The sequence below is a fragment of the Phalangium opilio genome, unplaced genomic scaffold (genome assembly GCF_054372755.1).
Source record: "Phalangium opilio isolate 3A_F unplaced genomic scaffold, DU_Popi_V2 ptg000031l_1, whole genome shotgun sequence".
Lineage (NCBI taxonomy): Eukaryota > Metazoa > Arthropoda > Arachnida > Opiliones > Phalangiidae > Phalangium > Phalangium opilio.
In genome coordinates, this window is record NW_028324158.1 from 2,725,823 (window position 1) to 2,741,940 (window position 16,118).

At 45.4% G+C, this 16,118-nt stretch overlaps 57 non-coding genes across 57 annotated transcripts; all 57 read left to right on the forward strand.

Moving 5' to 3' along the window:
• The first annotated feature begins 213 nt into the window (after nucleotides 1–213).
• TRNAL-CAG (transfer RNA leucine (anticodon CAG)) lies at nucleotides 214–295 on the forward strand. The gene has a single exon. It is a non-coding gene; the product is annotated as a tRNA-Leu (tRNA).
• Nucleotides 296–811: 516 nt separating this feature from the next.
• Nucleotides 812–893, forward strand: TRNAL-AAG (transfer RNA leucine (anticodon AAG)). Its single transcript has one exon. It is a non-coding gene; the product is annotated as a tRNA-Leu (tRNA).
• Nucleotides 894–1,268: 375 nt separating this feature from the next.
• On the forward strand, nucleotides 1,269–1,350 carry TRNAL-CAG (transfer RNA leucine (anticodon CAG)). Its single transcript has one exon. It is a non-coding gene; the product is annotated as a tRNA-Leu (tRNA).
• A 206-nt stretch (nucleotides 1,351–1,556) lies between these two features.
• Nucleotides 1,557–1,638, forward strand: TRNAL-UAG (transfer RNA leucine (anticodon UAG)). The gene has a single exon. It is a non-coding gene; the product is annotated as a tRNA-Leu (tRNA).
• Nucleotides 1,639–1,708: 70 nt separating this feature from the next.
• TRNAL-AAG (transfer RNA leucine (anticodon AAG)) lies at nucleotides 1,709–1,790 on the forward strand. Its single transcript has one exon. It is a non-coding gene; the product is annotated as a tRNA-Leu (tRNA).
• Nucleotides 1,791–1,860: 70 nt separating this feature from the next.
• TRNAL-AAG (transfer RNA leucine (anticodon AAG)) lies at nucleotides 1,861–1,942 on the forward strand. Its single transcript has one exon. It is a non-coding gene; the product is annotated as a tRNA-Leu (tRNA).
• Nucleotides 1,943–2,315: 373 nt separating this feature from the next.
• Nucleotides 2,316–2,397, forward strand: TRNAL-CAG (transfer RNA leucine (anticodon CAG)). The gene has a single exon. It is a non-coding gene; the product is annotated as a tRNA-Leu (tRNA).
• Nucleotides 2,398–2,466: 69 nt separating this feature from the next.
• Nucleotides 2,467–2,548, forward strand: TRNAL-UAG (transfer RNA leucine (anticodon UAG)). Its single transcript has one exon. It is a non-coding gene; the product is annotated as a tRNA-Leu (tRNA).
• Nucleotides 2,549–2,620: 72 nt separating this feature from the next.
• On the forward strand, nucleotides 2,621–2,702 carry TRNAL-CAG (transfer RNA leucine (anticodon CAG)). Its single transcript has one exon. It is a non-coding gene; the product is annotated as a tRNA-Leu (tRNA).
• Nucleotides 2,703–3,062: 360 nt separating this feature from the next.
• On the forward strand, nucleotides 3,063–3,144 carry TRNAL-UAG (transfer RNA leucine (anticodon UAG)). Its single transcript has one exon. It is a non-coding gene; the product is annotated as a tRNA-Leu (tRNA).
• A 70-nt stretch (nucleotides 3,145–3,214) lies between these two features.
• On the forward strand, nucleotides 3,215–3,296 carry TRNAL-AAG (transfer RNA leucine (anticodon AAG)). Its single transcript has one exon. It is a non-coding gene; the product is annotated as a tRNA-Leu (tRNA).
• Nucleotides 3,297–3,366: 70 nt separating this feature from the next.
• TRNAL-AAG (transfer RNA leucine (anticodon AAG)) lies at nucleotides 3,367–3,448 on the forward strand. The gene has a single exon. It is a non-coding gene; the product is annotated as a tRNA-Leu (tRNA).
• Nucleotides 3,449–3,821: 373 nt separating this feature from the next.
• On the forward strand, nucleotides 3,822–3,903 carry TRNAL-CAG (transfer RNA leucine (anticodon CAG)). Its single transcript has one exon. It is a non-coding gene; the product is annotated as a tRNA-Leu (tRNA).
• A 69-nt stretch (nucleotides 3,904–3,972) lies between these two features.
• TRNAL-UAG (transfer RNA leucine (anticodon UAG)) lies at nucleotides 3,973–4,054 on the forward strand. Its single transcript has one exon. It is a non-coding gene; the product is annotated as a tRNA-Leu (tRNA).
• Nucleotides 4,055–4,126: 72 nt separating this feature from the next.
• Nucleotides 4,127–4,208, forward strand: TRNAL-CAG (transfer RNA leucine (anticodon CAG)). Its single transcript has one exon. It is a non-coding gene; the product is annotated as a tRNA-Leu (tRNA).
• A 360-nt stretch (nucleotides 4,209–4,568) lies between these two features.
• On the forward strand, nucleotides 4,569–4,650 carry TRNAL-UAG (transfer RNA leucine (anticodon UAG)). Its single transcript has one exon. It is a non-coding gene; the product is annotated as a tRNA-Leu (tRNA).
• Nucleotides 4,651–4,720: 70 nt separating this feature from the next.
• TRNAL-AAG (transfer RNA leucine (anticodon AAG)) lies at nucleotides 4,721–4,802 on the forward strand. The gene has a single exon. It is a non-coding gene; the product is annotated as a tRNA-Leu (tRNA).
• A 70-nt stretch (nucleotides 4,803–4,872) lies between these two features.
• TRNAL-UAG (transfer RNA leucine (anticodon UAG)) lies at nucleotides 4,873–4,954 on the forward strand. Its single transcript has one exon. It is a non-coding gene; the product is annotated as a tRNA-Leu (tRNA).
• A 70-nt stretch (nucleotides 4,955–5,024) lies between these two features.
• TRNAL-AAG (transfer RNA leucine (anticodon AAG)) lies at nucleotides 5,025–5,106 on the forward strand. The gene has a single exon. It is a non-coding gene; the product is annotated as a tRNA-Leu (tRNA).
• A 70-nt stretch (nucleotides 5,107–5,176) lies between these two features.
• Nucleotides 5,177–5,258, forward strand: TRNAL-UAG (transfer RNA leucine (anticodon UAG)). Its single transcript has one exon. It is a non-coding gene; the product is annotated as a tRNA-Leu (tRNA).
• Nucleotides 5,259–5,785: 527 nt separating this feature from the next.
• Nucleotides 5,786–5,867, forward strand: TRNAL-CAG (transfer RNA leucine (anticodon CAG)). The gene has a single exon. It is a non-coding gene; the product is annotated as a tRNA-Leu (tRNA).
• Nucleotides 5,868–6,088: 221 nt separating this feature from the next.
• TRNAL-UAG (transfer RNA leucine (anticodon UAG)) lies at nucleotides 6,089–6,170 on the forward strand. Its single transcript has one exon. It is a non-coding gene; the product is annotated as a tRNA-Leu (tRNA).
• Nucleotides 6,171–6,242: 72 nt separating this feature from the next.
• TRNAL-CAG (transfer RNA leucine (anticodon CAG)) lies at nucleotides 6,243–6,324 on the forward strand. The gene has a single exon. It is a non-coding gene; the product is annotated as a tRNA-Leu (tRNA).
• Nucleotides 6,325–6,681: 357 nt separating this feature from the next.
• Nucleotides 6,682–6,769, forward strand: TRNAL-UAG (transfer RNA leucine (anticodon UAG)). Its single transcript has one exon. It is a non-coding gene; the product is annotated as a tRNA-Leu (tRNA).
• Nucleotides 6,770–6,969: 200 nt separating this feature from the next.
• TRNAL-AAG (transfer RNA leucine (anticodon AAG)) lies at nucleotides 6,970–7,051 on the forward strand. The gene has a single exon. It is a non-coding gene; the product is annotated as a tRNA-Leu (tRNA).
• A 671-nt stretch (nucleotides 7,052–7,722) lies between these two features.
• On the forward strand, nucleotides 7,723–7,804 carry TRNAL-CAG (transfer RNA leucine (anticodon CAG)). Its single transcript has one exon. It is a non-coding gene; the product is annotated as a tRNA-Leu (tRNA).
• Nucleotides 7,805–8,025: 221 nt separating this feature from the next.
• Nucleotides 8,026–8,107, forward strand: TRNAL-UAG (transfer RNA leucine (anticodon UAG)). Its single transcript has one exon. It is a non-coding gene; the product is annotated as a tRNA-Leu (tRNA).
• A 72-nt stretch (nucleotides 8,108–8,179) lies between these two features.
• Nucleotides 8,180–8,261, forward strand: TRNAL-CAG (transfer RNA leucine (anticodon CAG)). The gene has a single exon. It is a non-coding gene; the product is annotated as a tRNA-Leu (tRNA).
• Nucleotides 8,262–8,467: 206 nt separating this feature from the next.
• On the forward strand, nucleotides 8,468–8,549 carry TRNAL-AAG (transfer RNA leucine (anticodon AAG)). Its single transcript has one exon. It is a non-coding gene; the product is annotated as a tRNA-Leu (tRNA).
• A 365-nt stretch (nucleotides 8,550–8,914) lies between these two features.
• Nucleotides 8,915–8,996, forward strand: TRNAL-CAG (transfer RNA leucine (anticodon CAG)). Its single transcript has one exon. It is a non-coding gene; the product is annotated as a tRNA-Leu (tRNA).
• Nucleotides 8,997–9,217: 221 nt separating this feature from the next.
• TRNAL-UAG (transfer RNA leucine (anticodon UAG)) lies at nucleotides 9,218–9,299 on the forward strand. Its single transcript has one exon. It is a non-coding gene; the product is annotated as a tRNA-Leu (tRNA).
• Nucleotides 9,300–9,371: 72 nt separating this feature from the next.
• Nucleotides 9,372–9,453, forward strand: TRNAL-CAG (transfer RNA leucine (anticodon CAG)). The gene has a single exon. It is a non-coding gene; the product is annotated as a tRNA-Leu (tRNA).
• A 206-nt stretch (nucleotides 9,454–9,659) lies between these two features.
• On the forward strand, nucleotides 9,660–9,741 carry TRNAL-AAG (transfer RNA leucine (anticodon AAG)). The gene has a single exon. It is a non-coding gene; the product is annotated as a tRNA-Leu (tRNA).
• A 224-nt stretch (nucleotides 9,742–9,965) lies between these two features.
• Nucleotides 9,966–10,047, forward strand: TRNAL-AAG (transfer RNA leucine (anticodon AAG)). Its single transcript has one exon. It is a non-coding gene; the product is annotated as a tRNA-Leu (tRNA).
• A 364-nt stretch (nucleotides 10,048–10,411) lies between these two features.
• TRNAL-CAG (transfer RNA leucine (anticodon CAG)) lies at nucleotides 10,412–10,493 on the forward strand. The gene has a single exon. It is a non-coding gene; the product is annotated as a tRNA-Leu (tRNA).
• Nucleotides 10,494–10,714: 221 nt separating this feature from the next.
• TRNAL-UAG (transfer RNA leucine (anticodon UAG)) lies at nucleotides 10,715–10,796 on the forward strand. The gene has a single exon. It is a non-coding gene; the product is annotated as a tRNA-Leu (tRNA).
• A 72-nt stretch (nucleotides 10,797–10,868) lies between these two features.
• On the forward strand, nucleotides 10,869–10,950 carry TRNAL-CAG (transfer RNA leucine (anticodon CAG)). Its single transcript has one exon. It is a non-coding gene; the product is annotated as a tRNA-Leu (tRNA).
• Nucleotides 10,951–11,307: 357 nt separating this feature from the next.
• TRNAL-UAG (transfer RNA leucine (anticodon UAG)) lies at nucleotides 11,308–11,389 on the forward strand. Its single transcript has one exon. It is a non-coding gene; the product is annotated as a tRNA-Leu (tRNA).
• Nucleotides 11,390–11,461: 72 nt separating this feature from the next.
• TRNAL-CAG (transfer RNA leucine (anticodon CAG)) lies at nucleotides 11,462–11,543 on the forward strand. Its single transcript has one exon. It is a non-coding gene; the product is annotated as a tRNA-Leu (tRNA).
• A 357-nt stretch (nucleotides 11,544–11,900) lies between these two features.
• TRNAL-UAG (transfer RNA leucine (anticodon UAG)) lies at nucleotides 11,901–11,982 on the forward strand. Its single transcript has one exon. It is a non-coding gene; the product is annotated as a tRNA-Leu (tRNA).
• Nucleotides 11,983–12,052: 70 nt separating this feature from the next.
• TRNAL-AAG (transfer RNA leucine (anticodon AAG)) lies at nucleotides 12,053–12,134 on the forward strand. The gene has a single exon. It is a non-coding gene; the product is annotated as a tRNA-Leu (tRNA).
• A 72-nt stretch (nucleotides 12,135–12,206) lies between these two features.
• TRNAL-AAG (transfer RNA leucine (anticodon AAG)) lies at nucleotides 12,207–12,288 on the forward strand. The gene has a single exon. It is a non-coding gene; the product is annotated as a tRNA-Leu (tRNA).
• Nucleotides 12,289–12,652: 364 nt separating this feature from the next.
• Nucleotides 12,653–12,734, forward strand: TRNAL-UAG (transfer RNA leucine (anticodon UAG)). The gene has a single exon. It is a non-coding gene; the product is annotated as a tRNA-Leu (tRNA).
• A 68-nt stretch (nucleotides 12,735–12,802) lies between these two features.
• On the forward strand, nucleotides 12,803–12,884 carry TRNAL-AAG (transfer RNA leucine (anticodon AAG)). Its single transcript has one exon. It is a non-coding gene; the product is annotated as a tRNA-Leu (tRNA).
• Nucleotides 12,885–12,954: 70 nt separating this feature from the next.
• On the forward strand, nucleotides 12,955–13,036 carry TRNAL-CAG (transfer RNA leucine (anticodon CAG)). The gene has a single exon. It is a non-coding gene; the product is annotated as a tRNA-Leu (tRNA).
• A 221-nt stretch (nucleotides 13,037–13,257) lies between these two features.
• On the forward strand, nucleotides 13,258–13,339 carry TRNAL-UAG (transfer RNA leucine (anticodon UAG)). The gene has a single exon. It is a non-coding gene; the product is annotated as a tRNA-Leu (tRNA).
• Nucleotides 13,340–13,409: 70 nt separating this feature from the next.
• Nucleotides 13,410–13,491, forward strand: TRNAL-UAG (transfer RNA leucine (anticodon UAG)). The gene has a single exon. It is a non-coding gene; the product is annotated as a tRNA-Leu (tRNA).
• Nucleotides 13,492–13,563: 72 nt separating this feature from the next.
• Nucleotides 13,564–13,645, forward strand: TRNAL-UAG (transfer RNA leucine (anticodon UAG)). The gene has a single exon. It is a non-coding gene; the product is annotated as a tRNA-Leu (tRNA).
• A 221-nt stretch (nucleotides 13,646–13,866) lies between these two features.
• TRNAL-UAG (transfer RNA leucine (anticodon UAG)) lies at nucleotides 13,867–13,948 on the forward strand. Its single transcript has one exon. It is a non-coding gene; the product is annotated as a tRNA-Leu (tRNA).
• A 72-nt stretch (nucleotides 13,949–14,020) lies between these two features.
• On the forward strand, nucleotides 14,021–14,102 carry TRNAL-AAG (transfer RNA leucine (anticodon AAG)). Its single transcript has one exon. It is a non-coding gene; the product is annotated as a tRNA-Leu (tRNA).
• A 221-nt stretch (nucleotides 14,103–14,323) lies between these two features.
• On the forward strand, nucleotides 14,324–14,405 carry TRNAL-UAG (transfer RNA leucine (anticodon UAG)). The gene has a single exon. It is a non-coding gene; the product is annotated as a tRNA-Leu (tRNA).
• A 70-nt stretch (nucleotides 14,406–14,475) lies between these two features.
• TRNAL-UAG (transfer RNA leucine (anticodon UAG)) lies at nucleotides 14,476–14,557 on the forward strand. Its single transcript has one exon. It is a non-coding gene; the product is annotated as a tRNA-Leu (tRNA).
• Nucleotides 14,558–14,626: 69 nt separating this feature from the next.
• TRNAL-CAG (transfer RNA leucine (anticodon CAG)) lies at nucleotides 14,627–14,708 on the forward strand. The gene has a single exon. It is a non-coding gene; the product is annotated as a tRNA-Leu (tRNA).
• A 72-nt stretch (nucleotides 14,709–14,780) lies between these two features.
• On the forward strand, nucleotides 14,781–14,862 carry TRNAL-UAG (transfer RNA leucine (anticodon UAG)). Its single transcript has one exon. It is a non-coding gene; the product is annotated as a tRNA-Leu (tRNA).
• A 677-nt stretch (nucleotides 14,863–15,539) lies between these two features.
• TRNAL-AAG (transfer RNA leucine (anticodon AAG)) lies at nucleotides 15,540–15,621 on the forward strand. The gene has a single exon. It is a non-coding gene; the product is annotated as a tRNA-Leu (tRNA).
• Nucleotides 15,622–15,691: 70 nt separating this feature from the next.
• Nucleotides 15,692–15,773, forward strand: TRNAL-UAG (transfer RNA leucine (anticodon UAG)). The gene has a single exon. It is a non-coding gene; the product is annotated as a tRNA-Leu (tRNA).
• Nucleotides 15,774–15,997: 224 nt separating this feature from the next.
• Nucleotides 15,998–16,079, forward strand: TRNAL-UAG (transfer RNA leucine (anticodon UAG)). The gene has a single exon. It is a non-coding gene; the product is annotated as a tRNA-Leu (tRNA).
• Nucleotides 16,080–16,118: the final 39 nt, after the last annotated feature.

The window sequence follows — 16,118 nt, forward strand, 5'->3', positions numbered from 1 at the left end:
CATTTTCATAGTTCAATAACATGAAGCTCTAGCTCATTTGTCTGAGCTGACGTGTGTGTTCAGTTAGAGTGGCCGTGTGGTCTAAGGTGTTGGTTTCAGGTACCAGTCTCTTCGGAGGCGTGGTTTCGAATCTCACTTCTATCAGTCTGTTGTGTTTTTAAGAATTTTAAAGTGAAGATTTTGCTTAATAGACTGAGTTTACTTATGTTTTCAGGTAGAGTGGCCGAGTGGTCTAAGGCGCTGGTTTCAGGCACCAGTCTCTTCGGAGGCGTGGGTTCGAATCCCACCTCTATCAGACTCATGCATTATGTTAGTTTAATAACATGAAGATCTTGCTTATTTGTCTTAGTTGACGTGTGTGTTCAGGTAGATTGGCCGATTGGTCTAAGGCGCTGGTTTAAGGCACCAGTCTCTTCGGAGGTGTGGGTTCGAATCCCACCTCTATCAGACTCATGCATTTTGTTAGTTTAATAACATGCAGCTCTTGCTTATTTGTCTGATTTGACAAGTGTGTTCAGGTAGAGTGGCCGAGTGGTCTAAGGCGCTGGTTTCAGGTACCAGTCTCTTCGGAGGCGTGGGTTCGAATCTCACCTCTCAGTCTGTTGTGTTTTTAAGAATTTTAAAGTGAAGATTCTGCTTAATAGACTGAGTTTACTTTTGTTTTCAGGTAGAGTGGCCGAGTGGTCTAAGGCGCTGGTTTTAGGCACCGGTCTTTTCGAAGGCGTGGGTTCGAATCCCACAGACTCACGCATTTTGTTAGTTTAATAACATGAAGCTCTTGCTTATTTGTCTTAGTTGACGTGTTTGTTCAGGTAGAGTGGCCGAGTGGTCTAAGGCGCTGGTTTAAGGCACCAGTCTCTTCGGAGGCGTGGGTTCGAATCCCACCTCTATCAGACTCAAGCATTTTCTTAGTTTAATAACATGAAGCTCTTGCTTATTTGTCTGAGTTGACAAGTGTGTTCAGGTAGAGTGGCCGAGTGGTCTAAGGCGCAGGTTTCAGGTACCATTCTCTTCGGAGGCGTGGGTTCGAATCTCACCTCTATCACTCTGTTGTGTTATTAAGAATTTTAAAGTGAAGGTTTCTCTTAATAGACTGAGTTTACTTTTGTTTTCAGGTAGAGTGGCCGAGTGGTCTAAGGCGTTGGTTTTAGGCACCGGTCTCTTCGGAGGCGTGGGGTCGAATCCCACGTCTATCAGACTCATGCTTTTTCTTAGCTTAATAACATGAAGCTCTTGCTTATTTGTCTTATTTGACGAGTGTTTGTCCAGGTACAGTGGCCGAGTGGTCTAAGGCGCTGGTTTCAGGTACCAGTCTCTTCGGAGGCGTGGGTTAGAATCCCACCTCTATCAGACTCATGCATTTTCATAGTTTAATAACATGAAGCTCTTGCTCATTTGTCTGAGCTGACGTGTGTGTTCAGTTAGAGTGGCCGTGTGGTCTAAGGTGCTGGTTTCAGGAGGCGTGGATTCGAATCTCACCTCTATCAGTCTGTTGTGTTTTTAAGAATTTTAAAGTGAAGATTCTGCTTAATAGACTGAGTTTACTTTTTTTTTCAGGTAGAGTGGCCGAGTGGTCTAAGGCGCTGGTTTTAGGCACCGGTCTTTTCGAAGGCGTGGGTTCGAATCCCACCTCTATCAGACTCACGCATTTTGTTAGTTTAATAACATGAAGCTCTTGCTTATTTGTCTTAGTTGACGTGTGTGTTCAGGTAGAGTGGCCGAGTGGTCTAAGGCGCTGGTTTAAGGCACCAGTCTCTTCGGAGGCGTGGGTTCGAATCCCACCTCTATCAGACTCAAGCATTTTCTTAGTTTAATAACATGAAGCTCTTGCTTATTTGTCTGAGTTGACAAGGGTGTTCAGGTAGAGTGGCCGAGTGGTCTAAGGCGCTGGTTTAAGGCACCAGTCTCTTCGGAGGCGTGGGTTCGAATCCCACCTCTATCAGACTCATGCATTTTCTTAGTTAAATAACATGAAGCTCTTGCTTATTTGTCTGAGTTTACTTTTGTTTTCAGGTAGAGTGGCCGAGTGGTCTAAGGTGCTGGTTTCAGGTTCCTGTCTCTTCGGAGGCGTGGGTTCGAATCTCACCCCTATCAGTCTGTTGTGTTTTTAAGAATTGTAAAATGAAGATTTTGCTGAATAGACTGAGTTTACTTATGTTTTCGGGTAGAGTGGCCGTGTGGTCTAAGGTGCTGGTTTTATGCACCGGTCTCTTCGAAGGCGTGGGTTCGAAACCCATCTCTATCAGACTCATGCATTTTGTTAGTTTAATAACATGAAGCTCTTGCTTATTTGTCTGAGTTGACAAGTGTGTTCAGGTAGAGTGGCCGAGTGGTCTAAGGCGCTGGTTTCAGGTACCATTCTCTTCGGAGGCGTGGGTTCGAATCTCACCTCTATCACTCTGTTGTGTTATTAAGAATTTTAAAGTGAAGGTTTTTCTTAATAGACTGAGTTTACTTTTGTTTTCAGGTAGAGTGGCCGAGTGGTCTAAGGCGCTGGTTTTAGGCACCGGTCTCTTCGGAGGCGTGGGGTCGAATCCCACGTCTATCAGACTCATGCTTTTTCTTAGCTTAATAACATGAAGCTCTTGCTTATTTGTCTTAGTTGACGAGTGTTTGTCCAGGTACAGTGGCCGAGTGGTCTAAGGCGCTGGTTTCAGGTACCAGTCTCTTCGGAGGCGTGGGTTCGAATCCCACCTCTATCAGACTCATGCATTTTCATAGTTTAATAACATGAAGCTCTTTCTCATTTGTCTGAGCTGACGTGTGTTTTCAGTTAGAGTGGCCTAGTGGTCTAAGGTGCTGGTTTCAGGAGGCGTGGTTTCGAATCTCACCTCTATCAGTCTGTTGTGTTTTTATGAATTTTAAAGTGAAGATTCTACTTAATAGACTGAGTTTACTTTTGTTTTCAGGTAGAGTGGCCGAGTGGTCTAAGTCGCTCGTTTTAGGCACCGGTCTTTTCGAAGGCGTGGGTTCGAATCCCACCTCTATCAGACTCAAGCATTTTCTTAGTTTAATAACATGAAGCTCTTGCTTATTTGTCTTAGTTGACGAGTGTTTGTCCAGGTAGAGTGGCCGAGTGGTCTAAGGCGCTGGTTTTAGGCACCGGTCTTTTCGAAGGCGTGGGTTCGAATCCCACCTCTATCAGACTCACGCATTTTGTTAGTTTAATAACATGAAGCTCTTGCTTATTTGTCTTAGTTGACGTGTGTGTTCAGGTAGAGTGGCCGAGTGGTCTAAGGCGCTGGTTTAAGGCACCAGTCTCTTCGGAGGCGTGGGTTCGAATCCCACCTCTATCAGACTCAAGCATTTTCTTAGTTTAATAACATGAAGCTCTTGCTTATTTGTCTGAGTTGACAAGGGTGTTCAGGTAGAGTGGCCGAGTGGTCTAAGGCGCTGGTTTAAGGCACCAGTCTCTTCGGAGGCGTGGGTTCGAATCCCACCTCTATCAGACTCATGCATTTTCTTAGTTAAATAACATGAAGCTCTTGCTTATTTGTCTGAGTTTACTTTTGTTTTCAGGTAGAGTGGCCGAGTGGTCTAAGGTGCTGGTTTCAGGTTCCTGTCTCTTCGGAGGCGTGGGTTCGAATCTCACCCCTATCAGTCTGTTGTGTTTTTAAGAATTGTAAAATGAAGATTTTGCTGAATAGACTGAGTTTACTTATGTTTTCGGGTAGAGTGGCCGTGTGGTCTAAGGTGCTGGTTTTATGCACCGGTCTCTTCGAAGGCGTGGGTTCGAAACCCATCTCTATCAGACTCATGCATTTTGTTAGTTTAATAACATGAAGCTCTTGCTTATTTGTCTGAGTTGACAAGTGTGTTCAGGTAGAGTGGCCGAGTGGTCTAAGGCGCTGGTTTCAGGTACCATTCTCTTCGGAGGCGTGGGTTCGAATCTCACCTCTATCACTCTGTTGTGTTATTAAGAATTTTAAAGTGAAGGTTTTTCTTAATAGACTGAGTTTACTTTTGTTTTCAGGTAGAGTGGCCGAGTGGTCTAAGGCGCTGGTTTTAGGCACCGGTCTCTTCGGAGGCGTGGGGTCGAATCCCACGTCTATCAGACTCATGCTTTTTCTTAGCTTAATAACATGAAGCTCTTGCTTATTTGTCTTAGTTGACGAGTGTTTGTCCAGGTACAGTGGCCGAGTGGTCTAAGGCGCTGGTTTCAGGTACCAGTCTCTTCGGAGGCGTGGGTTCGAATCCCACCTCTATCAGACTCATGCATTTTCATAGTTTAATAACATGAAGCTCTTTCTCATTTGTCTGAGCTGACGTGTGTTTTCAGTTAGAGTGGCCTAGTGGTCTAAGGTGCTGGTTTCAGGAGGCGTGGTTTCGAATCTCACCTCTATCAGTCTGTTGTGTTTTTATGAATTTTAAAGTGAAGATTCTACTTAATAGACTGAGTTTACTTTTGTTTTCAGGTAGAGTGGCCGAGTGGTCTAAGTCGCTCGTTTTAGGCACCGGTCTTTTCGAAGGCGTGGGTTCGAATCCCACCTCTATCAGACTCAAGCATTTTCTTAGTTTAATAACATGAAGCTCTTGCTTATTTGTCTTAGTTGACGAGTGTTTGTCCAGGTAGAGTGGCCGAGTGGTCTAAGGCGCTGGTTTTAGGCACCGGTCTTTTCGAAGGCGTGGGTTCGAATCCCACCTCTATCAGACTCACGCATTTTGTTAGTTTAATAACATGAAGCTCTTGCTTATTTGTCTTAGTTGACGTGTGTGTTCAGGTAGAGCGGCCGAGTGGTCTAAGGCGCTGGTTTAAGGCACTAGTCTCTTCGGAGGCGTGGGTTCGAATCCCACCTCTATCAGACTCAAGCATTTTCTTAGTTTAATAACATGAAGCTCTTGCTTATTTGTCTGAGTTGACAAGTGTGTTCAGGTAGAGTGGCCGAGTGGTCTAAGGCGCTGGTTTTAGGCACCGGTCTTTTCGAAGGCGTGGGTTCGAATCCCACCTCTATCAGACTCACGCATTTTGTTAGTTTAATAACATGAAGCTCTTGCTTATTTGTCTTAGTTGACGTGTGTGTTCAGGTAGAGTGGCCGAGTGGTCTAAGGCGCTGGTTTAAGGCACCAGTCTCTTCAAAGGCGTGGGTTCGAATCCCACCTCTATCAGACTCATGCATTTTCTTAGTTTAATAACATTAAGCTCTTGCTTATTTGTCTGAGTTGACAAATGTGTTCAGGTAGAGTGGCCGAGTGGTCTAAGGCGCTGGTTTTAGGCACCAGTCTCTTCGGAGGCGTGGGTTCGAATCCCACCTCTATCAGGCTCATGCATTTTGTTAGTATAATAACATGAAGCTCTTGCTTATTTGTCTTAGTTGACGAGTGTTTGTCCAGGTAGAGTGGCCGAGTGGTCTAAGGCGCTGGTTTAAGGCACCAGTCTCTTCGGAGGCGTGGTTACGAATCCCACCTCTATCTGACTCATGCATTTTCTTAGTTTAATAACATGAAGCTCTTGCTTATTTGTCTGAGTTTACTTTTGTTTTCAGGTAGAGTGGCCGAGTGGTCTAAGGCGCTGGTTTCAGGTACCTGTCTCTTCGGAGGCGTGGGTTCGAATCTCACCCCTATCAGTCTGTTGTGTTTTTAAGAATTGTAAAATGAAGATTTTGCTGAATAGACTGAGTTTACTTATGTTTTCGGGTAGAGTGGCCGTGTGGTCTAAGGTGCTGGTTTTAGGCACCGGTCTCTTCGAAGGCGTGGGTTCGAATCCCACCTCTATCAGACTCATGCGTTTTGTTAGTTTAATAACATGAAGCTCTTGCTTATTTGTCTGAGTTGACAAGTGTGTTCAGGTAGAGTGGCCGAGTGGTCCAAGGCGCTGGTTTCAGGTACCAGTCTCTTCGGAGGCGTGGGTTCGAATCCCAACTCTATCAGACGCATGCATATTCATAGTTTAATAACATGAAGCTCTTGCTCATTTGTCTGAGCTGACGTGTGTGTTCAGTTAGAGTGGCCGTGTGGTCTAAGGTGCTGATTTCAGGTACCAGTCCCTTCGGAGGCGTGGTTTCGAATCTCACCTCTATCAGTCTGTTGTGTTTTTAAGAATTTTAAAGTGAAGATTTTGCTTAATAGACTGAGTTTACTTATGTTTTCAGGTAGAGTGGCCGAGTGGTCTAAGGCGCTGGTTTTAGGCACCGGTCTCTTCGGAGGCGTGGGGTCGAATCCCACCTCTATCAGACTCATGCATTTTCTTAGCTTAATAACATGAAGCTCTTGCTTATTTGTCTTAGTTGACGAGTGTTTGTCCAGGTACAGTGGCCGAGTGGTCTAAGGCGCTGGTTTCAGGTACCAGTCTCTTCGGAGGCGTGGGTTCGAATCCCACCTCTATCAGACTCATGCATTTTCATAGTTTAATAACATGAAGCTCTTGCTCATTTGTCTGAGCTGACGTGTGTGTTCAGTTAGAGTGGGCGTGTGGGCTAAGGTGCTGGTTTCAGGAGGCGTGGTTTCGAATCTCACCTATATCAGTCTGTTGTGTTTTTAAGAATTTTAAAGTGAAGATTCTGCTTAATAGACTGAGTTTACTTTTGTTTTCAGGTAGAGTGGCCGAGTGGTCTAAGGTGCTGGTTTCAGGTACCAGTCTCTTCGCAGGCGTGGTTTCGAATCTCACCTCTATCAGTCTGTTGTGTTTTTAATTATTTTAAAGTGAAGATTTTGCTTAATAGACCGAGTTTACTTTTGTTTTCAGGTAGAGTGGCCGAGTGGTGTAAGGCGCTGGTTTTAGGCACCGGTCTCTTCGGAGGCGTGGGTTCGAATCCCACCTCACTCAGACTCATGCATTTTCATAGTTAAATAACATGAAGCTCTTGCTCATTTGTCTGAGCTGACGTGTGTGTTCAGTTAGAGTGGCCGTGTGGGCTAAGGTGCTGGTTTCAGGAGGCGTGGTTTCGAATCTCACCTCTATCAGTCTGTTGTGTTTTTAAGAATTTTAAAGTGAAGATTCTGCTTATTTGTCTTAGTTGACGTGTGTGTTCAGGTAGAGTGGCCGAGTGGTCTAAGGCGCTGGTTTAAGGCACCAGTCTCTTCGGAGGCGTGGGTTCGAATCCCACCTCTACCGGGCTCATGCATTTTCTTAGTTTAATAACATGAAGCTCTTGCTTATTTGTCTGAGTTGACAAATGTGTTCAGGTAGAGTGGGCGAGTGGCCTAAGGCGCTGGTTTTAGGCACCAGTGTCTTCGGAGGCGTGAGTTCGAATCCCACCTCTACCAGACTCATGCATTTTGTTAGTTTAATTACATGAAGCTCTTGCTTATTTGTCTTAGTTGACGAGTGTTTGTCCAGGTAGAGTGGCCGAGTGATCTAAGGCGCTAGTTAAAGGCACCAGTCTCTTCGGAGGCGTGGGTTCGAATCCCACCTCTATCAGATTCATGCATTTTCATAGTTTAATGACATGAAGCTCTTGCTCATTTGTCTGAGCTGACGTGTGTGTTCAGGTAGAGTGGCCGTGTGGTCTAAGGTGCTGGTTTCAGGTACCTGTCTCTTCGGAGGCGTGGGTTCGAATCTCACCCCTCTCAGTCTGTTGTGTTTTTAAGAATTGTAAAATGAAGATTTTGCTGAATAGACTGAGTTTTTTTGGGTAGAGTGGCCGTGTGGTCTAAGGTGCTGGTTTTAGGCACCGGTCTCTTCGAAGGCGTGGGTTCGAATCCCACCTCTATCAGACTCATGCATTTTGTTAGTTTAATAACATGAAGCTCTTGCTTATTTGTCTGAGTTGACAAGTGTGTTCAGGTAGAGTGGCCGAGTGGTCTAAGGCGCTGGTTTCAGGTACCAGTCTCTTCGGAGGCGTGGGTTCGAATCCCAACTCTATCAGACGCATGCATATTCATAGTTTAATAACATGAAGCTCTTGCTCATTTGTCTGAGCTGACGTGTGTGTTCAGTTAGAGTGGCCGTGTGGTCTAAGGTGCTGATTTCAGGTACCAGTCCCTTCGGAGGCGTGGTTTCGAATCTCACCTCTATCAGTCTGTTGTGTTTTTAAGAATTTTAAAGTGAAGATTTTGCTTAATAGACTGAGTTTACTTATGTTTTCAGGTAGAGTGGCCGAGTGGTCTAAGGCGCTGGTTTTAGGCACCGGTCTCTTCGGAGGCGTGGGGTCGAATCCCACCTCTATCAGACTCATGCATTTTCTTAGCTTAATAACATGAAGCTCTTGCTTATTTGTCTTAGTTGACGGGTGTTTGTCCAGGTACAGTGGCCGAGTGGTCTAAGGCGCTGGTTTCAGGTACCAGTCTCTTCGGAGGCGTGGGTTCGAATCCCACCTCTATCAGACTCATGCATTTTCATAGTTTAATAACATGAAGCTCTTGCTCATTTGTCTGAGCTGACGTGTGTGTTCAGTTAGAGTGGGCGTGTGGGCTAAGGTGCTGGTTTCAGGAGGCGTGGTTTCGAATCTCACCTCTATCAGTCTGTTGTGTTTTTAAGAATTTTAAAGTGAAGATTCTGCTTATTTGTCTTAGTTGACGTGTGTGTTCAGGTAGAGTGGCCGAGTGGTCTAAGGCGCTGGTTTAAGGCACCAGTCTCTTCGGAGGCGTGGGTTCGAATCCCACCTCTATCAGATTCATGCATTTTCATAGTTTAATGACATGAAGCTCTTGCTCATTTGTCTGAGCTGACGTGTGTGTTCAGGTAGAGTGGCCGTGTGGTCTAAGGTGCTGGTTTCAGGTACCTGTCTCTTCGGAGGCGTGGGTTCGAATCTCACCCCTCTCAGTCTGTTGTGTTTTTAAGAATTGTAAAATGAAGATTTTGCTGAATAGACTGAGTTTTTTTGGGTAGAGTGGCCGTGTGGTCTAAGGTGCTGGTTTTAGGCACCGGTCTCTTCGAAGGCGTGGGTTCGAATCCCACCTCTATCAGACTCATGCATTTTGTTAGTTTAATAACATGAAGCTCTTGCTTATTTGTCTGAGTTGACAAGTGTGTTCAGGTAGAGTGGCCGAGTGGTCTAAGGCGCTGGTTTCAGGTACCAGTCTCTTCGGAGGCGTGGGTTCGAATCCCAACTCTATCAGACGCATGCATATTCATAGTTTAATAACATGAAGCTCTTGCTCATTTGTCTGAGCTGACGTGTGTGTTCAGTTAGAGTGGCCGTGTGGTCTAAGGTGCTGATTTCAGGTACCAGTCCCTTCGGAGGCGTGGTTTCGAATCTCACCTCTATCAGTCTGTTGTGTTTTTAAGAATTTTAAAGTGAAGATTTTGCTTAATAGACTGAGTTTACTTATGTTTTCAGGTAGAGTGGCCGAGTGGTCTAAGGCGCTGGTTTTAGGCACCGGTCTCTTCGGAGGCGTGGGGTCGAATCCCACCTCTATCAGACTCATGCATTTTCTTAGCTTAATAACATGAAGCTCTTGCTTATTTGTCTTAGTTGACGGGTGTTTGTCCAGGTACAGTGGCCGAGTGGTCTAAGGCGCTGGTTTCAGGTACCAGTCTCTTCGGAGGCGTGGGTTCGAATCCCACCTCTATCAGACTCATGCATTTTCATAGTTTAATAACATGAAGCTCTTGCTCATTTGTCTGAGCTGACGTGTGTGTTCAGTTAGAGTGGGCGTGTGGGCTAAGGTGCTGGTTTCAGGAGGCGTGGTTTCGAATCTCACCTCTATCAGTCTGTTGTGTTTTTAAGAATTTTAAAGTGAAGATTCTGCTTATTTGTCTTAGTTGACGTGTGTGTTCAGGTAGAGTGGCCGAGTGGTCTAAGGCGCTGGTTTAAGGCACCAGTCTCTTCGGAGGCGTGGGTTCGAATCCCACCTCTACCAGACTCATGCATTTTCTTAGTTTAATAACATGAAGCTCTTGCTTATTTGTCTGAGTTGACAAATGTCTTCAGGTAGAGTGGGCGAGTGGCCTAAGGCGCTGGTTTTAGGCACCAGTGTCTTCGGAGGCGTGAGTTCGAATCCCACCTCTACCAGACTCATGCATTTTGTTAGTTTAATTACATGAAACTCTTGCTTATTTGTCTTAGTTGACGAGTGTTTGTCCAGGTAGAGTGGCCGAGTGGTCTAAGGCGCTAGTTTAAGGCACCAGTCTCTTCGGAGGCGTGGGTTCGAATCCCACCTCTATCAGATTCATGCATTTTCATAGTTTAATGACATGAAGCTCTTGCTCATTTGTCTGAGCTGACGTGTGTGTTCAGGTAGAGTGGCCGTGTGGTCTAAGGTGCTGGTTTCAGGTACCTGTCTCTTCGGAGGCGTGGGTTCGAATCTCACCCCTCTCAGTCTGTTGTGTTTTTAAGAATTGTAAAATGAAGATTTTGCTGAATAGACTGAGTTTTTTGGGTAGAGTGGCCGTGTGGTCTAAGGTGCTGGTTTTAGGCACCGGTCTCTTCGAAGGCGTGGGTTCGAATCCCACCTCTATCAGACTCATGCATTTTGTTAGTTTAATAACATGAAGCTCTTGCTTATTTGTCTGAGTTGACAAGTGTGTTCAGGTAGAGTGTCCGAGTGGTCTAAGGCGCTGGTTTCAGGTACCAGTCTCTTCGGAGGCGTGGGTTCGAATCCCAACTCTATCAGACGCATGCATATTCATAGTTTAATAACATGAAGCTCTTGCTCATTTGTCTGAGCTGACGTGTGTGTTCAGTTAGAGTGGCCGTGTGGTCTAAGGTGCTGATTTCAGGTACCAGTCCCTTCGGAGGCGTGGTTTCGAATCTCACCTCTATCAGTCTGTTGTGTTTTTAAGAATTTTAAAGTGAAGATTTTGCTTAATAGACTGAGTTTACTTATGTTTTCAGGTAGAGTGGCCGAGTGGTCTAAGGCGCTGGTTTTAGGCACCGGTCTCTTCGGAGGCGTGGGGTCGAATCCCACCTCTATCAGACTCATGCATTTTCTTAGCTTAATAACATGAAGCTCTTGCTTATTTGTCTTAGTTGACGAGTGTTTGTCCAGGTACAGTGGCCGAGTGGTCTAAGGCGCTGGTTTCAGGTACCAGTCTCTTCGGAGGCGTGGGTTCGAATCCCACCTCTATCAGACTCATGCATTTTCATAGTTTAATAACATGAAGCTCTTGCTCATTTGTCTGAGCTGACGTGTGTGTTCAGTTAGAGTGGGCGTGTGGGCTAAGGTGCTGGTTTCAGGAGGCGTGGTTTCGAATCTCACCTCTATCAGTCTGTTGTGTTTTTAAGAATTTTAAAGTGAAGATTCTGCTTAATAGACTGAGTTTACTTTTGTTTTCAGGTAGAGTGGCCGAGTGGTCTAAGGTGCTGATTTCAGGTACCAGTCCCTTCGGAGGCGTGGTTTCGAATCTCACCTCTATCAGTCTGTTGTGTTTTTAAGAATTTTAAAGTGAAGATTTTGCTTAATAGACTGAGTTTACTTATGTTTTCAGGTAGAGTGGCCGAGTGGTCTAAGGCGCTGGTTTTAGGCACCGGTCTCTTCGGAGGCGTGGGGTCGAATCCCACCTCTATCAGACTCATGCATTTTCTTAGCTTAATAACATGAAGCTCTTGCTTATTTGTCTTAGTTGACGAGTGTTTGTCCAGGTACAGTGGCCGAGTGGTCTAAGGCGCTGGTTTCAGGTACCAGTCTCTTCGGAGGCGTGGGTTCGAATCCCACCTCTATCAGACTCATGCATTTTCATAGTTTAATAACATGAAGCTCTTGCTCATTTGTCTGAGCTGACGTGTGTGTTCAGTTAGAGTGGGCGTGTGGGCTAAGGTGCTGGTTTCAGGAGGCGTGGTTTCGAATCTCACCTCTATCAGTCTGTTGTGTTTTTAAGAATTTTAAAGTGAAGATTCTGCTTAATAGACTGAGTTTACTTTTGTTTTCAGGTAGAGTGGCCGAGTGGTCTAAGGTGCTGGTTTCAGGTACCAGTCTCTTCGCAGGCGTGGTTTCGAATCTCACCTCTATCAGTCTGTTGTGTTTTTAAGAATTTTAAAGTGAAGATTTTGCTTAATAGACCGAGTTTACTTTTGTTTTCAGGTAGAGTGGCCGAGTGGTCTAAGGCGCTGGTTTTAGGCACCGGTCTCTTCGGAGGCGTGGGTTCGAATCCCACCTCTATCAGACTCATGCATTTTGTTAGTTTAATAACATAAAGCTCTTGCGTATTTGTCTTAGTTGACGTGTGTGTTCGGGTAGAGTGGGCGAGTGGTCTAAGGCGCTGGTTTAAGGCACCAGTCTGTTCGGAGGCGTGGGTTCGAATCCCACCTCTATCAGACTCATGCATTTTCTTAGTTTAATTACATGAAGCTCTTGCTTATTTGTCTTAGTTGACGAGTGTTTGTCCAGGTAGAGTGGCCGAGTGGTCTAAGGCGCTAGTTTAAGGCACCAGTCTCTTCGGAGGCGTGGGTTCGAATCCCACCTCTATCAGATTCATGCATTTTCATAGTTTAATGACATGAAGCTCTTGCTCATTTGTCTGAGCTGACGTGTGTGTTCAGGTAGAGTGGCCGTGTGGTCTAAGGTGCTGGTTTCAGGTACCTGTCTCTTCGGAGGCGTGGGTTCGAATCTCACCCCTCTCAGTCTGTTGTGTTTTTAAGAATTGTAAAATGAAGATCTTGCTGAATAGACTGAGTTTTTTTGGGTAGAGTGGCCGTGTGGTCTAAGGCGCTGGTTTCAGGTACCTGTCTCTTCGGAGGCGTGGGTTCGAATCTCACCCCTATCAGTCTGTTGTGTTTTTAAGAATTTTAAAGTGAAGATTTTGCTTAATAGACTGAGTTTACTTTTGTTTTCAGGTAGAGTGGCCGAGTGGTCTAAGGCGCTGGTTTTAGGCACCGGTCTCTTCGAAGGCGTGGATTCGAATCCCACCTCTATCAGACTCATGCATTTTGTTAGTTTAATAACATGAAGCTTTTGCTTACTTGTCTTAGTTGACGTGTGTTCAGGTAGAGTGGCCGAGTGGTCTAAGGCGCTGGTTTAAGGCACCAGTCTCTTCGGAAGCGTGGCTTCGAATCCCACCTCTATCAGACTCATGCATTTACTTAGTTTAATAAAATGAAGCTCTCTCTTATTTGTCTGAGTTGACAAGTGTGTTCAGGTAGAGTGGCCGAGTGGTCTAAGGCGCTGGTTTCAGGTACCAGTCTCTTCGGAGGCGTGGGTTCGAATCTCACCCCTATCACTGTGTTGTGTTTCTAAGAATTGTAAAATGAAGATTTTACTGAATAGACTGAGTTTACTTATGTTTTCAGGTAGAGTGGCCGAGTGCTCTAAGGCGCTTGTTTTTGGCACCGGTCTCTTCGGAGGCGTGGGTTCGAATCCCACCTCTATCAGACTCATGCATTTTCTTAGTTTAATAACATGAAGCTCCTGCTTATTTGTCTGAGTTGACAAGTGTGTTCAGGTAGAGTGGCCGAGTGGTCTAAGGCGCTGGTTTTAGGCACCAGTCTCTTCGGAGGCGTGGGTTCGAATCCCACCTCTATCAGACTCATGCATTTTGTTAGTTTAATAACATGAAGCTCTTGCTTATTTGTCTGAGTTGACAAGTGTGTTCAGGTAGAGTGGCCGAGTGGTGTAAGGAGCTGGTTTTAGGCACCAGTCTCTTCGGAGGCGTGGGTTCGAATCCCACCTCTATCAGACTCATGCATTTTGTTAGTTTAATAACATGAAGCTCTTGCTTATTTGTCTTAGTTGACGAGTGTTTGTCCAGGTAGAGTGGCCGAGTGGTCTAAGGCGCTGGTTTTAGGCACCAGTCTCTTCGGAGGCGTGGGTTCGAATCACACTTCTATCAGCCTCATGCATATTCATAGTTTAATAACATGAAGCTCTTGCTTATTTGTCTGAGTTGACAAGTGTGTTCAGGTAGAGTGGCCGAGTGGTCTAAGGCGCTTGTTTCAGGTACCAGTCCCTTCGGAGGCGTGGTTTCGAATGTCACCTCTATCAGTCTGTTGTGTTTATAAGAATTTTAAAGTGAAGACTTTGCTTAATAGACTGAGTTTACTTATGTTTTGAGGTAGAGTGGCCGAGTGGTCTAAGGCGCTGGTTTTAGACACCAGTGTCTTCGGAGGCGTGGGTTCGAATCCCACCTCTAACAGACTCATGCATTTTGTTAGTTTAATAACATGAAGCTCTTGCTTATTTGTCTTAGTTGACGAGTGTTTGTCTAGGTAGAGTGGCCGAGTGGTCTAAGGCGCTGGTTTAAGGCACCAGTGTGTTCGGAGGCGTGGGTTCGAATCCCACCTCTATCAGACTCATGCATTTTCTTAGTTTAATAACATGAAGCTCTTGCTTATTTGTCTGAGTTTACTTTTGTTTTCAGGTAGTGTGGCCGAGTGGTCTAAGGCGCTGGTTTCAGGTACCTGTGTCTTCGGAGGCGTGGGTTCGAATCTCACCCCTATCAGTCTGTTGTGTTTTTAAGAATTTTAAAGTGAAGATTTTGCTTAATAGACTGAGTTTACTTTTGTTTTCAGGTAGAGTGGCCGAGTGGTCTAAGGCGCTGGTTTTAGGCACCGGTCTCTTCGATGGCGTGGATTCGAATCCCACCTCTATCAGACTCATGCATTTTGTTAGTTTAATAACATGAAGCTTTTGCTTACTTGTCTTAGTTGACGTGTGTGTTCAGGTAGAGTGGCCGAGTGGTCTAAGGCGCTGGTTTTAGGCACCAGTCTCTTCGGAGGCGTGGGTTCGAATCTCACCCCTATCAGTCTGTTGTGTTTGTAAGAATTTTAAAGTGAAGATTTTGCTTAATAGACTGAGTTTACTTTTGCTTTCAGGTAGAGTGGCCGAGTGGTCTAAGGCGCTGGTTTCAGGTACCAGTCTCTTCGGAGGCGTGGGTTCGAATCCCACCTCTATCAGACTCATGCATTTTGTTAGTTTAATAACATGAAGCTCTTGCTTATTTGTCTTAGTTGACGAGTGTTTGTCCAGGTAGAGTGGCCGAGTGGTCTAAGGCGCTTGTTTTAGGCACCAGTCTCTTCGGAGGCGTGGGTTCGAATCCCACTTCTATCAGACTCATGCATATTCATAGTTTAATAACATGAAGCTCTTGCTCATTTGTCTGAGCTGACGTGTGTGTTCAGTTAGAGTGGCCGTGTTGTCTAAGGTGCTGGTTTCAGGTACCAGTCTCTTCGGAGGCGTGGTTTCGAATCTCACCTCTATCAGTCTGTTGTGTTTTTAAGAATTTTAAAGTGAAGATTTTGCTAAGTAGACTGAGTTTACTTTTGTTTTCAGGTAGAGTGGCCGAGTGGTCTAAGGCGCTGGTTTTAGGCACCGGTCTCTTCGGAGGTGGGGTTCGAATCCCACCTCTATCAGACTCATGCATTTTGTTAGTTTAATAACATGAAGCTCTTGCTTATTTGTCTGAGTTGACAAGTGTGTTCAGGTAGAGTGGCAGAGTGGTGTAAGGAGCTGGTTTTAGGCACCAGTCTCTTCGGAGGCGTGGTTTCGAATCTCACCTCTATCAGTCTGTTGTGTTTTTAAGAATTTTAAAGTGAAGATTTTGCTAAGTAGACTGAGTTTACTTATGTTTTCAGGTAGAGTGGCCGAGTGCTCTAAGGCGCTTGTTTTTGGCACCGGTCTCTTCGGAGGCGTGGGGTCGAATCCCACCTCTATCAGACTCATGCAGTTTTTTAGTTTAATAACATGAAGCTCTTGCTTATTTGTCTTAGTTGACGAGTGTGTGTTCAGGTAGAGTGGCCGAGTGGTCTAAGGCGCTGGTTTAAGGCACCAGTTTCTTCGGAGGCGTGGGTTCGAATCCCACCTCTATCAGACTCATGCATTTTCTTAGTTTAATAACATGAAGCTCCTGCTTATTTGTCTGAGTTGACAAGTGTGTTCAGGTAGAGTGGCCGAGTGGTCTAAGGCGCTGGTTTTAGGCACCAGTCTCTTCGGAGGCGTGGGTTCGAATCCCACCTCTATCAGACTCATGCATTTTGTTAGTTTAATAACATGAAGCTCTTGCTTATTTGTCTGAGTTGACAAGTGTGTTCAGGTAGAGTGGCCGAGTGGTGTAAGGAGCTGGTTTTAGGCACCAGTCTCTTCGGAGGCTTGGGTTCGAATCCCACCTCTATCAGACTCATGCATTTTGTTAGTTTAATAACATGAAGCTCTTGCTTATTTGTCTTAGTTGACAAGTGTTTGTCCAGGTAGAGTGGCCGAGTGGTCTAAGGCGCTGGTTTTAGGCACCAGTCTCTTCGGAGGCGTGGGTTCGAATCCCACTTCTATCAGCCTCATGCATATTCATAGTTTAATAACATGAAGCTCTT